This window comes from Ascaphus truei, chromosome 3 (assembly GCF_040206685.1).
Source record: "Ascaphus truei isolate aAscTru1 chromosome 3, aAscTru1.hap1, whole genome shotgun sequence".
Classification (NCBI taxonomy): domain Eukaryota; kingdom Metazoa; phylum Chordata; class Amphibia; order Anura; family Ascaphidae; genus Ascaphus; species Ascaphus truei.
The window spans coordinates 358,084,355-358,099,780 of record NC_134485.1 but is presented as its reverse complement, the minus strand read 5'-3'; positions in this window follow the sequence as shown (position 1 = coordinate 358,099,780).

Genomic DNA, 15,426 nt, shown 5'->3' with positions numbered 1-15,426 from the left:
TAGGACACATCAAAACCTATAATTTACCTTGTAGAAAGATATATTTGCTTTGTTTATTTGATCCCACAGATTTTTTATCAAGATCTACCTGGGTCAAAAATGTCAGTCTAGGCATATACACTATATATAAAAGTCTCCTGGCTGTAAAACCAGGGGGAAAGTGGAGCGAAAAAAATTGCAGCACGTTTATCAAAGCAAAAAATCCAATTGCTTTTAATTGGGATTTTCTTTCTTTGGTTAAAGCAACAAAACACATGAAATCATATATATATATATATATATATATATATATATATATATATATATATATATATATATATGTATCAGTACCGTGTTAGCCGAGCTACAATAATCAAAAAATAAATAGATGATACCGTTCTGTGGCTAACGAAATGCTTTTATTTGTGCGAGCTTTCGAGATACACTGATCTCTTCTTCCTGCGATGTTACAATGATGTTGTAACATCGCCGGAAGAAGAGATCAGTGTATCTCGAAAGCTCGCACAAATAAAAGCATTGCGTTAGCCAGAGAACGGTATCATCTATTTATTTTTTGATTATATATATATATATATATATTTTTTTTTTTAATAAAACAGTTCTGTAGTATTAGATACTAGTGCCTTTTTTTTTTTTTAGTTTTTATTCAACTCTTAATGCCATTTTTAATACGTTTTAAAGCATCCTCTGATTTCTATAGCAGGTTTTAACCTGCACTGTTTTAGTTAACAAACACACAGAACCACAGCAAGCTCTTTTTGGGAACCCCTGAGCCCCCACAAAATATATATGTATTTAAGTGTCAAAAAGGAAAGCTAATGAGCATGGCAAATGCATACAACAAGCGACAGAGAAGCCCAATGCTACATCCAATATGACAAAAATACACAGTAAAATACTTATATATTCTCTTGAAAAAGGGTCATTTAGTTTAACCCTTTGGCCAAAGCGTTATAAGGTTGCGAGCCACGACAAGGCATACCCAGTTCACAGGTCCTAACACTACCAGATAAAATACTAATACATCTCTATTAGGATTAAAATTCTCATTTACCTCTATTAGGAGGGAGAAAGACCAACATTGGATCTATATCCAGCAACATGAAAGGAACCTGCTGACTTGGGAAGTGGGAAGGGGCGGGCTTAAAACCTGGGAAGGAGGAGCCATTAACCTCCAACAGCTGAAACAGCTGAAAATAAGTTAACAAACACATAGAACCACAGCAAGCTCTTTTTGTTTAGTTTGTTTTTTGTTTTTTAACTATGTAGTACAAGCATGCTAAACTCGCGGCCCGCGGGCCGCATGCGGCCTACAACGAATGTTTTTGCGGCCCAGCCAATATAACCAGTGTTTGACCAATCCAGTCGCCCGATTTGGCTGCGGGGCGACTGGATTTGCCCGCCCCAAGCAGCGCACGCTGTTCTTTGTTTTTTCCCTGCTCGAGCGCTGGAAAAAAAAATTGTCCCCTTACCTGCTTTGTGATTGCGCTCGCTCACAGGACTTTTTATGTGCGCGCAGCCAGGCTCCATATGAACACCACGCGCATCACGATTGGCCATTTTCCCTGGTGATCTTCCGTGAAGTAGTAAGTCTTCCGCAGTCTCCCGCAGTCCATGGCTCCAGCGCCTCCCCCCCCCACCCCATCTGCCTCACCATGCCACCCCCTGCACCCCATCTGCCTCACCATGCCTCCACTACTGCCTCACCATGCTTCCTCCTGTACTCCCCATGGCTCCACCGCACCCCATCTACCTCACCATGCCGCAACTACTGCCTCACCATGCTGCCTCCTGCACTCCCCATGGCTCCTGTGGCCCCCCTGTCACCCACCCTGCCTTACCCTGTCACCCACCCTGCCTCACCCTGTCATCCACCTTGCCTCACTCTGTCACCCTCCTGCCTCACCCTGCCTCCCCCGTCACCCACCCTGCCTCCCCCTATCACCCTGCCTCCCCCTGTCACTCCCTCCCCCAGTCACCCTCTCCCCCAGTCACTCCCTCCCCCAGTCACCCCCTCCCCCAGTCACCCCCTCTCCCAGTCACACCTTCACCCACTCACCCCCTCACCCAGTCACCAGTCACCCCCTCACCCAGTCACCCCCTGTCTCTCACCCTCTCTCTTTCACCCCTATCTCTCTCACCCTCTCTCTGTCACCCTCTCTCTCTTTCACCCTCTCTCTCTCACCCTCTCTCTCTCTGTTACCCTCTCTCTCTGTCACTCTCTCTCTCTCTCTCTCACCCTCCCTGTCTCTCTCTCACCCTCACTCTCTGTCACCCCCTGTCTCTCACCCTCAATCTCTGTCACCCCCTGTCTCTTACCCTCACTATCTGTCACCCCGTCTCTCACCCTCACTCTCTGTCACCCCCTGTCTCTCATCCTCACTCTCTGTCACCTCCTGTCTCTCAACCTCACTCTCTGTCACCCCCTGTCACCCTCTGTCTCTGACACCCCTGTCTCTCACCCCTCTCTCTCACCCCCCTCTCTCATCCCCTCTCTCTCACCCCCTGTCTCTTACCCCCTCTCCCTCACCCCTTGTCTCTCACCCACACCCTCTCACCCACACTCTCTCACCCACACTCTCTCACCCACACTCTCTCTCACCCACACTCTCTGTCTCACCCACACTCTCTGTCTCACACTCTCTGTCTCACACTCTTTGTCTCACACTCTCTTTCTCACACTCTCTCACCCACACTCTCTGTCTCACACTCTCTCACCCACACTCTGGATTATTACTCTGTTTATCTTAACTGCCCTATACCTACACCGAAATAACCTACAGTATACTGCTTTCTTCCAGATCTGACTCAAGCTTCACACTGGAGACATAGGAATCCCCCCTAACCCAGAAGACAGGTAGGGAACACCTCCCCTCCAAAATATAGCATTGCGGGAATGAGGTACCTGGAGTTTTTTTTTCTTTTTCGGCCCATATAAACTTGTTTATTTGGCCTGTGTTAGCCTTTGAGTTTGACATGTTTGATGTAGTACAATAAAAGTTTTATTTTTTTATTTTTTCATCTACCCGGTGAATGAATTTGTGCCTGCGACTGGACTTTGCTGTTTCAACCAATCCTTTGTTGCACACTTTGTGCCTTCCCGCTTGGACTACTGCAATGCATTCTACCTGGGTCTTCCAGAAAAAGAGCTGCCCCACCTGCAGCTGGTGTAGACTGCTGCGGCCAGGTTGTTAACTAACCAGAGCCGATTTTGCTACATGACACCTGTCCTCCGTTCTGCCTGTAAAATGGGGAATTTATTTAAAGATTGGCTTATTGATATTCAAAGCACTGACAATCAGAATGAGGGTGTGATACCCTCTTGACCTTGAAATGTCAGTGAAAATAAGGGTTGGTGTCCAAGGGGAACAGGTACGAGTGAAAGAATAGCCCTGTCAAAAGGATGTCTGCTATGGTGGGGAGATAGGCAGGAAGGCCCCAAATTACATGCACTCAGTAAGCCTAAACTTGGCAAATATATGTGTCAATAATAGATAGACCGAGTTAGACTGTTTCTGGAGTGCAAAGAGCTTCTAATTCCCTACATTTTCATTCGCTCACTTCGATGTGCAAAGGTAGGACTCCTAAAAGCTCCCAGAATCTCCTTCACTTCCTTTGGGGCCCCAGCTTTTAGCCACGCTGCTCCCACTCTCTTGGTCTCTTTTACAACCATAAATGTTTCCTTCTTTTTTTTTTTGTATCAGTGAAGCGCTTTGAGTTTCATTGAGAGTAAAGCGCTATATAAAGTTATTATTATTATTTATACAGTTGCACACCTCTTTTTATCTTTAACCTTTGCGATGGCGGTAGGACTTTACTTTTTGAACAGTCAGAAATGTAACCCCATTATCTGTAAGTAGCTTCATTTGAGTGCACTGCTAAATATTTTACCAGCTTTAATTTAATAGTATTAGGTCAAAGTAATGGTATGTATGTATATATATATATATATATATATATATATATATATATATATATATATATATATATATATATATATATATACAGTGTTCGACAAACCTATACATTTGCTCGCCCCGGGCGAGTGGATTTAACATCGTGGCGAGCTCCTATTGGCCCAAGCAGCACACGTTTGGTACTGTAAGGAATCCGCTCCACGGTTTACTGGTTACCTTACCTTGCAGACCGGTGCAGTTCTGGAACAGCTTTCCTGAGGTTTGCTGCAGCCTGGATTCACTCAAAGCAATACACACTCCCTCTGGTATCTACTGCAGCTGTGCAGCCTTTCATTGCAAACTATACTTGCATTCACTCATTAGGGGCAGGACCTTCACACCCCCGCCGGGGATTGGCCCGCTGGCCTTTAAGTATTGCTTGCCCATAATGCTCCTTGCCGAGCATAGTCCTTACTGGATGTCAACTGTTTTGCCACAAGCTCTCGCTTGTTCCCCTTTGCTGATACCAGGTCACGCCCTGCGTCCTTCAGCTTCCTTCAAGCCGTTTGTTCTCCAATGCTGATTCCAGGTTACGTCCTGCATCCTTCAGCTCCCTTCAAGCCGCTTGTTCCCTTATGCTGATACGGAGGTATTCCCTGCGTCCTTCAGCTTCTGTTCCCCTGTGCTGAAGCAGAGGTTTCGTCCCTGCGTCCTTCAGCCTCCTGGATTCCTGCACTAAAGTAGAGGTTCGTCCCTGCGTTCTGCAGTCTCCTGGATTCCTGCACTGAAGCGGAGGTTTCCCTGTATCTACAGCTTCCTGGTTCCTGGGGCCTACTCTTTCCCTAATATAGAGAGGCCGTGTCCTGGTTCCTGCGCTGAAACAGTGGATTCCCTTGCCCGCTCAGGACTTTTGCGTTGTAGCACTGGTGCACCCGTGCAGCAAGACGGTGTGCTATTCTGGTCTGCCTACCATCTCCTGTGACCAGCACCATGGGCCATGGTCGTCGCTCGCGCAAAGGCCAACCCCGCGCTCCTAAGCTGAAGCGGGTTTCTCCTATCTCCTTATTGCCGAACTCTTGCATGGACAATGTTTATCCTGACGTCTCCTGTTCTGACCCTGGCTTGTACAACGACGACGCTGTCTTCTCCAATCCTGATCCTGCGACATATGACTACGAACTGCGCAATCCGGATCAGCCTGCGCGGTCTCAGGTCGGTGCTTTTACAACCCCACCTCAGCCTCGCGGTCCGACCCTGGTTTGTGGCGAGCAGAACCTTGACAGTATGCTCGGCCCCACAAACTCGGACCCCGCTGAGGTAAGGGTTGGTACATTTTTTTCTGAAATCCTGTCCCGACCTATGGACCAGTCCCAGTATCAAGACTGGTATCTGTGCGATATCCTACCCCTAATGGAGGATCCATGTATGTTTGATGGTTTAACTCCTTTGCAAAAGAAATGCCGTAATGATCTCATTAGTAAGGCTTCCTGCCTCAGAGACTTAAAACAGTATTTTGCCACTTGTGTCCTCTCCCCTGATTCCCCTTCTCCCTGGGATAAGGTGAATTCTGTGAAACGGGCCAACGCCTGTAGGACACTCAATGGCCTGGCTTTGTCATTGGACATTCACGTAGTACTCCCGGACCCTTTCGTCATGGTGGCTCTCGCTCAGGGTACGCTGCATTTACTTTCCTCGGTATTGGACGTTCGCCTGTTAAAACAGGATCGCCTCCTGGCTGCCTACGCCGCCATTTGGCAGTTCCCCTCTGCTGCCAGTCCTGTCGCTAAACCGGGTGACGTATCTTCCTCTCCGGGAGATGATCAAACGGACCCATTAGCAATTTCTCCTAACGTTGTAACTGCCACGGTTCCTAGCCCTGATTGTATGCCCGGGTTCCTTGACTCCAATGATACGTCTACATTAACCCCTGCCAATCAGGTCTGTGAAGCTCCCCTGGAGTATACATGTGTTTCGCTAACCAACACTAAGGTTAGAATATCAGAGAATATGTCCCTTAGTTCTCCTATTTCTAGCTTTGAATCCCTCTCTCTAGGTCTTGAGGGTTTTCCAGCTTTAACCTCTGCTAGGCAGTCCTGTGTACTTTCCCCGTCAGAGAAAGAATCCCTAAGTTCTGTTCCCAGGGTCATTTCTGTATTAACCCCTGAGGGGCAGCTCTCTGAGTCTCCTTTGATAATTCCCTGTTCTCTGCCAGCCACGGTCACGCCCCTAGCTCCAGAGGAGAGATCCCTTGTCTCTCCTAATACAGAGAAAAAATTTCCTGTGTTTTACTCTCAGGCACTGTCTGCATTAACCCCTGTAAATTCTTGCTGCCTCCAAGTTAATGCCTTCGTTTTAGCCTCAGAGAATGAGTCCACAAGTCAGACAGCAGAGGTTGCATTGAGGGATTCCCATAACCGTACGGAGTCCCTAGATATTCTTTGCTATAAATCCCCTGCTTCAGCTCAAGTTTCCGCAGTTTCGTCTCCGGAGACTTCGGCTAAAGTTCTGGTTCCTGATAAATGTATTCAGGAGTCAGGTTTTTCCCTAAGCTTGCTCGCAGAGTTCCTTCTCCCGGGTGTTTTGCTGAACCAGCCTGTTGCCCACATAGCGGTGATCCCTGCTTCAGCGCATAGTTCCCACATTATGGAGTCTGCAGTAATTTCTGGTTTCCCAGACATTCCTTACCAAATACCTACTTCAGAGACCAGTGCAGTTATGATTAACCCCCATGTACTGTCTGAGTTCTCCTCCTCTTTAAGCTTAGGGTTAAAGGCATACAGTAGTCTGTATGTCTCTCCTGGGGTTCATATTATGTTCCCAGGAATGTTTGCTGACGCACGGTTTTCTCCCAAAAGTGACGCTTTTCCATATAGATTAGTAAAAAGCTTGCACACTCTTTCTCTTTTCGCTGAATTGTGTCTTTCTAGTTTTGAGACTCTGAGAGGTAATGATTCTCCTTCTGATTCTGAAGCTCTTCCTACAAGGAGTATCCTGTCTGGGGGTCCCCCTGATTTCTCTCTCCAGGCTAATTCTCCAGGGATCAGCATATCTGTGGTCACTCCCTTAGTACTGTCTGAGGTCACCATGCATATATTACAAGTCCTGGGGTTTAACTCTGAGCTGTTTAGCTGTCCTGCCTTTGCTGAAACCCAGTCCCTCAGTACTGTGTCTAAATATGCCCCAGCAAACATGGGGTTACTCTGGGAAGAAATTAAAGCTCCTGTCTTAAAGGGTATTTTTTCTCACATGTCCAGCAAATTTAGAATCTCAGTAAGTGTTTCTATGTCACTTATCAATACATCTGATTTTTTCTCTAATCAAACCCAGATACCCTCACTATCGGTTAGGAGTCCTGTGATCAGAGATTTTGCACTAGAAAACACACCAATTCATGTTTTTGTCAGGTTAGGTACCCCTGTGGTTAGGGCCATTGCAGTTTTAGAGAAGACTCTTTGTACTCCTAAGGTGCATGTCATTAAGAGTTTTCATAGTTCATACTTGCTGCTTGTTGATTCTCAGGGCCCTGTCATTGAGGTACAGACTTCAGCTTCTGATGTTAGCTTCCCTCCCACCACTACCCTGGCTCTGCCTTTTTCTCAAGCTATTGATTTGAAGATCCCAAGGACTATCCCTGATTCACTGACAATATTATCTCCCAATGAAGATTTCCCAGTATTAGAGAGCTCTACTGTTGTTTGCTTCTCTGCTCCTGCTAAACCATGGTTTTGTCCCTCGGAATTTTCGGTTGCCCCTGTTATTTCCTCTCAGTTGGAAATACTCTGTACGTATCCCAAGATTTCGGTCCCTATGCCAGGTTTACTGCTTGCCTTGTCACCTTCCATACCAATACCGGGAGATGCTTCTAACCAGCCTATACCTTTACTAACCATTACTTGGGAGCCTTCTAGAGGAAAAATTCCTTGCAAATTCCAACATGCAGTGGTCAGCCAAGACTTTTTCTGTTACAAAGTTTCTCCTGGTGTATTCGATCAACTATCAGGGCCGCTGATCCTAGATTCAGGTTTCTTTATTAAGGACTGGGCTTTCAGTGGGGGTTCTTCTACCGTTTTTGATCTGGAACTCTCTGGTTCTTCACAGCCCTGGATTTCCAAGACATTTTGCAAGGCAAGCCATGTACCAAGGATGTTTCCTCCATCAATCTTATATCCTAGAACTGTACTCACCAAAGAACTGCTCGTTTACGGAGGCCCTTTCTACCTAAAGAATTTTAGGAACAACTCAATGTCCCCAAGGCCCATGGATGGTCCTGTCTGGCCACAGTTCTCACCGGGGGGTGGGGGTACACTAAGGACTAATCATGAGTCTCTGGAGTACGACTCTAGCCCCAATCCTAGACGGTTCAGCAACAATTCCCGGGCCTCCAACTCTATGAGTGCTCATGTTCGCCCGGAGGTCTCGCGTGAAGGGGGGGGTACTATAAGGAATCCGCTCCACGGTTTACTGGTTACCTTACCTTGCAGACCGGTGCAGTTCTGGAACAGCTTTCCTGAGGTTTGCTGCAGCCTGGATTCACTCAAAGCAATACACACTCCCTCTGGTATCTACTGCAGCTGTGCAGCCTTTCATTGCAAACTATACTTGCATTCACTCATTAGGGGCAGGACCTTCACACCCCCGCCGGGGATTGGCCCGCTGGCCTTTAAGTATTGCTTGCCCATAATGCTCCTTGCCGAGCATAGTCCTTACTGGATGTCAACTGTTTTGCCACAAGCTCTCGCTTGTTCCCCTTTGCTGATACCAGGTCACGCCCTGCGTCCTTCAGCTTCCTTCAAGCCGTTTGTTCTCCAATGCTGATTCCAGGTTACGTCCTGCATCCTTCAGCTCCCTTCAAGCCGCTTGTTCCCTTATGCTGATACGGAGGTATTCCCTGCGTCCTTCAGCTTCTGTTCCCCTGTGCTGAAGCAGAGGTTTCGTCCCTGCGTCCTTCAGCCTCCTGGATTCCTGCACTAAAGTAGAGGTTCGTCCCTGCGTTCTGCAGTCTCCTGGATTCCTGCACTGAAGCGGAGGTTTCCCTGTATCTACAGCTTCCTGGTTCCTGGGGCCTACTCTTTCCCTAATATAGAGAGGCCGTGTCCTGGTTCCTGCGCTGAAACAGTGGATTCCCTTGCCCGCTCAGGACTTTTGCGTTGTAGCACTGGTGCACCCGTGCAGCAAGACGGTGTGCTATTCTGGTCTGCCTACCATCTCCTGTGACCAGCACCATGGGCCATGGTCGTCGCTCGCGCAAAGGCCAACCCCGCGCTCCTAAGCTGAAGCGGGTTTCTCCTATCTCCTTATTGCCGAACTCTTGCATGGACAATGTTTATCCTGACGTCTCCTGTTCTGACCCTGGCTTGTACAACGACGACGCTGTCTTCTCCAATCCTGATCCTGCGACATATGACTACGAACTGCGCAATCCGGATCAGCCTGCGCGGTCTCAGGTCGGTGCTTTTACAACCCCACCTCAGCCTCGCGGTCCGACCCTGGTTTGTGGCGAGCAGAACCTTGACAGGTACTAGGTGGCGAGTAGATTTTTTTGTGTGGCGAGTAGATTTTTTGGTGATTTGTCGACCACTGTATATATATATACATATACATACATAATAATTATATTTAATATTTTATCAGTCCTTACTATTACTTCTTCTCTTAATATTTGTGGTATTACTACTAAATCAATAAGTTATATACAAATGTTCACATACAGTTAGTATAATGTATAAATGGTTGATAAACAACACACACACATCTATATATATATTCTGTTTGATTTACTAACATTCACAACACAGCCTATTTAATAATATGCCTTGTGCTCTCACTGCATTCATTATCATTATAAGTGATAAATACATGTAAGAGTGCATTTATTAGTCTATTTGTAAATGTGATACAAGCACAGGGCATTTTCCTATTTACTACATAACATGCCTCAGCATGTAGGTGCTAACGTTAAACACCCTGTAAGTACATAGCCACGGATCCCAATATTTCCCGACTTGTAGGCACGTCACTGATTGAGATGCGAGGGATATAGTTGTGGTAGTTGATATGTACTGTGTATCTATAGCTTTAAACAAATCTTTGTGACATTTGAGAGTCTGGAACAGGCTGTGTGCACTTAGTCAAAATGTAAATGTACTCGAGAGTGTTGTCTATATGTACTGAGAAGCAGATAAATTGTATTCAAGCAGGTGGTGCTAGAGTAGAGGATGTAAATGCTGTTCAAATGCAAATCTGCTGAAAGACATCTGTTCAATTTTACATTTCTGCTGTGTGATTATTGGGAAGGAGCGTTGCCTGTGGGGACCATCCTTCTTTCCACAGGATCCTCATGGGATGGAGGCGCTGCACTATGAAAAGGAGAAAGCTTGCCCTGTTGCTGCTGCCATATAACAACCGCGGAGAAACTCTGACCTCCTCTACCAAGCAGGTGAGCTACAGCACCGTAGGAAACACCCTTGTAGTGGCCAGATCTTGTGTGGCAGGGGGGAACAGGTGCTACACACATATATACACACACAGTGATGGTAGGGGGTAGCTAGCCTTCATTAATAAAGGTCACACCCGGCTGGCTGCTCCTAAAACTGTATGTCAAGGCTGAAGTGTCAGCTCTTGGGTCTAGTTGTGTGCCTTGATGTATTTCCTTATATTTTTGTTCCCATTTTACAGTTCCCTGAGGAATGTGAGCTAGGGATGCCAGGTATAGTTAGGATCCCTCTTAGGAAATAGCTGCAGGACAGGGACTTTGGGAGCAGGAGATTAAGGGTGGATATTAGGGAGCAACAAGGCTTAAAAAGTGTATTAAGTGTTACTGACCAGGGTAGCCGGTAGTACTGTTATGTTACCCGCAAATAGTGTACAATTTGCGGGTACCCATCTGTACATATGGATGGGGTGGGCTATGGAAGTCCAATGTAAGTCTATGGGAAATCTGTGCTCTAAGACCATTGTATGTCTTTATTTATTTATATTGTATGTCTTTATTTATATAGCGCCATTAATGTACATAGCGCTTCACAGTAGTAATACACGTGGTAATCAAATAAATAACAGATAATATAAATAACAGATCATGGGAATAAGTGCTTCAGACATAAAAGTAACATTAAGGAAGAGGAGTCCCTGCTCCGAGGAGCTTACAGTCTAATTGGTATGTAACCCTGCTTCCCCACCTCCCCCAGACTCTAGGGTGCATGGGGGCAGATAACATGCGGTGTGGTGCGTACCTGTGAGGAACAGGAGGGCCTGAGCTTCCCGCGATGTTGTGGGGGAGCCAGGACCGGGCTTCTGGGGTGGTAGCCTCCATGATCTCTTAGTGGTGCAGCGCCTCCATCTTCTATACTCCCTGGAATATGGGACAGGACCGGTATAGAAGAACCCCTTGGGTCCCAGGGTAGTACTTTCCAAGATACACACAGTCTTTACGGATGAAGAATAATCTCTTTATTTGATAGTGCAACAATATTCCATATAACACAATAGCCAGGACGGGTTACACTTCACTTGCCTTTGCCCAGCTAGTTCCTCCTCTCCTCCTTCCAAGTACTCCTCCGGCAGGATGGTCTGAGTTAGGGCTTCAATACCCCATGGCCCACCCCCGAGGTTAGCCTCGCAGTGGGTCTTGGATTCTCCCCATTACCCCCGGCAGTGGGGTGAGGGCATTGGTCCACCAAGTCTATAATTCTATCAGCTCTAATAACAGACGCTGACTCTTCCTGCTCTTCTGTCTCTTGCACTCTGCGGAGGGGGAACCGTAGTCTCCTCCAAATCCTCGGGCCTATCCGCAGGATTTCGGGACTCATAGCCTATTAGCGGCTCTGCATACTCCCGGCATAACCAACCGGCAGCTCCAGATGCTTGGTATGCACTATCAACTCTCTCGGACTAATCTCTAACGAACAACAACTACTCTCCGGAGTTGGCTGCTAAATATAGAGCTAGCCCCGCCCCTTGTGATGTCAACAGGACCTCCCCTCTTGCTCATGCCTGCAGCAGAGTCCAGGCCTGTGTCTATCATTCAGGATAGGGCTATGAAGGGGGGAAAACCCAGGATGATTACTGGTGCCTGATCTTAACAGGGCTTACCACAGCAGAAGGAGATAGGTATAGCCTGTGCTGTTTACAGGGGGCTACACTCTCCCTATGGTGGAATCCAATGGTCCCCACTTGGACCTATCTTTAGCAGAACCATCCTGCGGCGAACCACCTGAGAAACAGCACACATAACATTATCATAATACATGCATAATGAGGTAGTTTAATACAGTACACCCGGGTACTCCCGACATGGAGAACCCTACAGATAATGCCTTGGATCAGGCTTTCTTACCCGTCGTCCATTATGATCAGTGACGGTCACAGCGAACGACTGAACCGGCCCATGCTCAGGCCTGTATGTAACACCGTGCATGTATATACACCTACCGATGCTCCATATGTGTACCAGCTCACTAATCTTATCCTCATTGTGATACCCCGCCCGACCGAACTTGGTCCGAAGGTACTCTTGGACTGCCTCCCTAAGCCAACTGTCTCGGTTCTCTTCAACCTCTCTCATAATGGGCTCCGGCACGTAGGGATATTCATACCCGTGTGACTGCCGGTATCTAGCGACTATGGCCCGGTCAGCTCGACTTAGCTTGGTGAGTGTGCGATGCCCTGCCCTGCTCGGCAGTACTCAAAATACAGGCTCCTCTGGAGCTACCTCGTCATACAATATACTGGGGCCTTGAGGTACAATACATTTCTGTTCTATCTCCCTAAACCGGTGATCTAACTCATCCTCCATCTCCTGCGGAGTGAAAGAACCAGCCGCCCACCAATGATCTACCACGTCATTCTTAATTAACAAGAACCGCGTACGGTCCATCCCTTCGTGGTATTCGGTGAACAATGGCGCCCACCATTTGTCGCGGTGTTCGTACTCTGTGGCCTGACTAGTGCGTTCCACATCAGACTCTACCTGTGACGATACACTGGACGTACCCGCATCAGTAGATCGCGAGCAATCCCTCCTTCCCTTGGCATTATAATACCTAGTGGGATTCATTTTGTGCACCACTTTTCTAGAGGACCCAGCCTCTACTGGAGTGTGAGAACCACGGTCCTCCCTCTAGCTGCAGGAGAGAACGGTACAGCGTTAGATACAGGTATAACACTTGAATACGGTATTTCCCCCTCCGACCCTTCTTCGCTCAACTCCCAGTCCCACAAGTCCTTGGAGTATTTGGGGTTTTGACATAACTTATCCCTGGTAGGTCCCGGTGGCACCACTCGTGACAGGGCAGGGGCAGTGGCCGGGGCAGGGGGGCTATGGGCCGGGGCTGGGGGAACATCCAGGGCATTGTCCAGCAAACGGGTGACACCCCGCCCAATGAACTTTTTCTTAGAGGCACACCCCCCCATACTTTGGGTCTCTCTGGAGGGGCCTCGACTCTGTAGAATAGCCAGGGCAATAGCGCCGTCTATGATCTGAGAGGAGACCACTCCTCCCGGGCTTTTCTTTCCCCCAGTGAAACGGGAACTGCGGTCGTCAGGATCGCTTGCAGAATCTCCATCCGCCCCGAGGTCACGCACCGGCGGTGCGCCTAGGACCGGCGGGGGCGGCGGGGACACTTCTGATACACGGTCGAACAAGTAGGCCTCAAGCCTCTCTTTCTCGTTCACCGTGAGTGCGGTCTGTGCCTGGCGGGAGTAAGGGGGTGGTGGGGTCTCCTTACCACTCCGTGGCTTTTTGATGACATCGGGCTCCTCTAGGATCGTCTCGGTCTCCGTCTCCGTTGCACTGGGAGCCACCATGGTGGTGGGACTCATACGGGCCTCCGGCCGTATCAGCGCTCGCCGTTGGATGGTCTCTGGACTTGTCTGCTCTCTTTTGATGCCTTTGGGGTGGTTCGCCGGTAGACGCATCGCCACCGATGTTACACCAATCTCCTCCGAAGAAGAAATCACGATCGGTTCCTCCGTTGGGGAGTCACCTGGTTCTTCAGCGATACAACCAATGGGTATAGGTACAAAATGTTCTCGCTTGTGCACCTCCACTGCAGTCGCGCTTGTCTTGGTTGCCAGCTTGCTTAGTTCAATAGCTAGCTGAGCCTTGGTTCCTCCCGATATGGTATAACGGGGACCCAGGGCAGTCTTTTCTTTGTCGTTCGCCACCTCCGTCAAAGTTCCCGGAGAGGCACCCGGTGGGGTTCCAAACAAATCCAGCGGCTCGGTTGGCCAAAGGTAAAACATGCCACATTTAGGGCATCGGGCCTTGGTGCTTGGTACCGCGCCCGGTATCCCGCAGTGTACACACAAACACCGAACGTATTCGTGCTCCACCACCTCCATTACCACTAGGCCTCCTGGTACTTGGTGAATGGAAGTACTCATCTCGGACATGGTTCACTCAGAGTGAAGACAGCTCAGTGTTCCAGCTCCTTGCTCCTCGAATGCCAGACAAAAGTGACTCTCTTCGCTCAGGTTTCCGGTCCCTCCCTTCAAGGGGGAGGACTCTCCTGATTGGCTCTCCTTGGGCCCCCTCCCTCTGGTGGAATCCAGAAGCGGGATCTTTTCCTTGTCAGCGTGACGTGGCCGGACTTTTCGACCACTCACTGCACAGGTGGGTGGGCTTTCGGCTTTCGCGCCGCTCCGCTCCCCCGGCCAAAAATCCGGGTTTGGCGCCAAATTGTTACACATGTCCCGCCACATTCTCCTGATTGTCTCAGTGCACAACGCAGACAATGCGATTAATGGGTATTAACTTAGGTTTTTGATACGTTAAATAGACTAGCAGCGCTTAATTAATCTTTAGAGAAGTCTCCTATATTGGAATAGCAGAGAATATATATGTTCCCATACTTGTGAACTTGTGCTGCCCTGCACAGTAAGGTGCCTATTCAAAAAGTTATAAGCACATGATACAATGTTGGACTTAGTGAAAAGTGTTGACATGCATACTGTATGCTGTGTTGTTCTTCGATGCCTCTCATGGAAAGACTATTCTATTAAAAGTAGCCATCAAAAAGCTGATATGGTGCATCATTTTTCAAAATGTTGTTACATTCAAATACTGTATTTTGGAAGCAAATAACTCAATACATTAACAAGGGATTTGGACATGTTGCTCCCAGTACACCCTTGCCTGCCTCTGTTTGACAATTTGTAAATATTTGGCAATTTGGAAATACGCAGAAAGAGACTCAAAATGCCATCTTTACCTGAAATCATTGATATACTGTAATTCTGATGTCAGTGAGGAAATACATAACCCTTCTTTGGATTGATAACAGGGCCCTAATACTCAAAAACACTGGAATCTCAACACTAAACTACAGTAGTAGACATTTCTAGACTTAGGTTGAATGGCTTTGTTGGAAATGAAAATACCAGAACCAAATTGGTTAAGAAGTGGTGTCCTCTATTCTCAATGCTACAGGGAGATACGTGTGATGTGTGGGGGAAAAATATCATAACAAATTCTTAAGGAGTGAATCTTGTATGAGAAAAGAGGCCAGGTGCACAGATATATATGTTACTG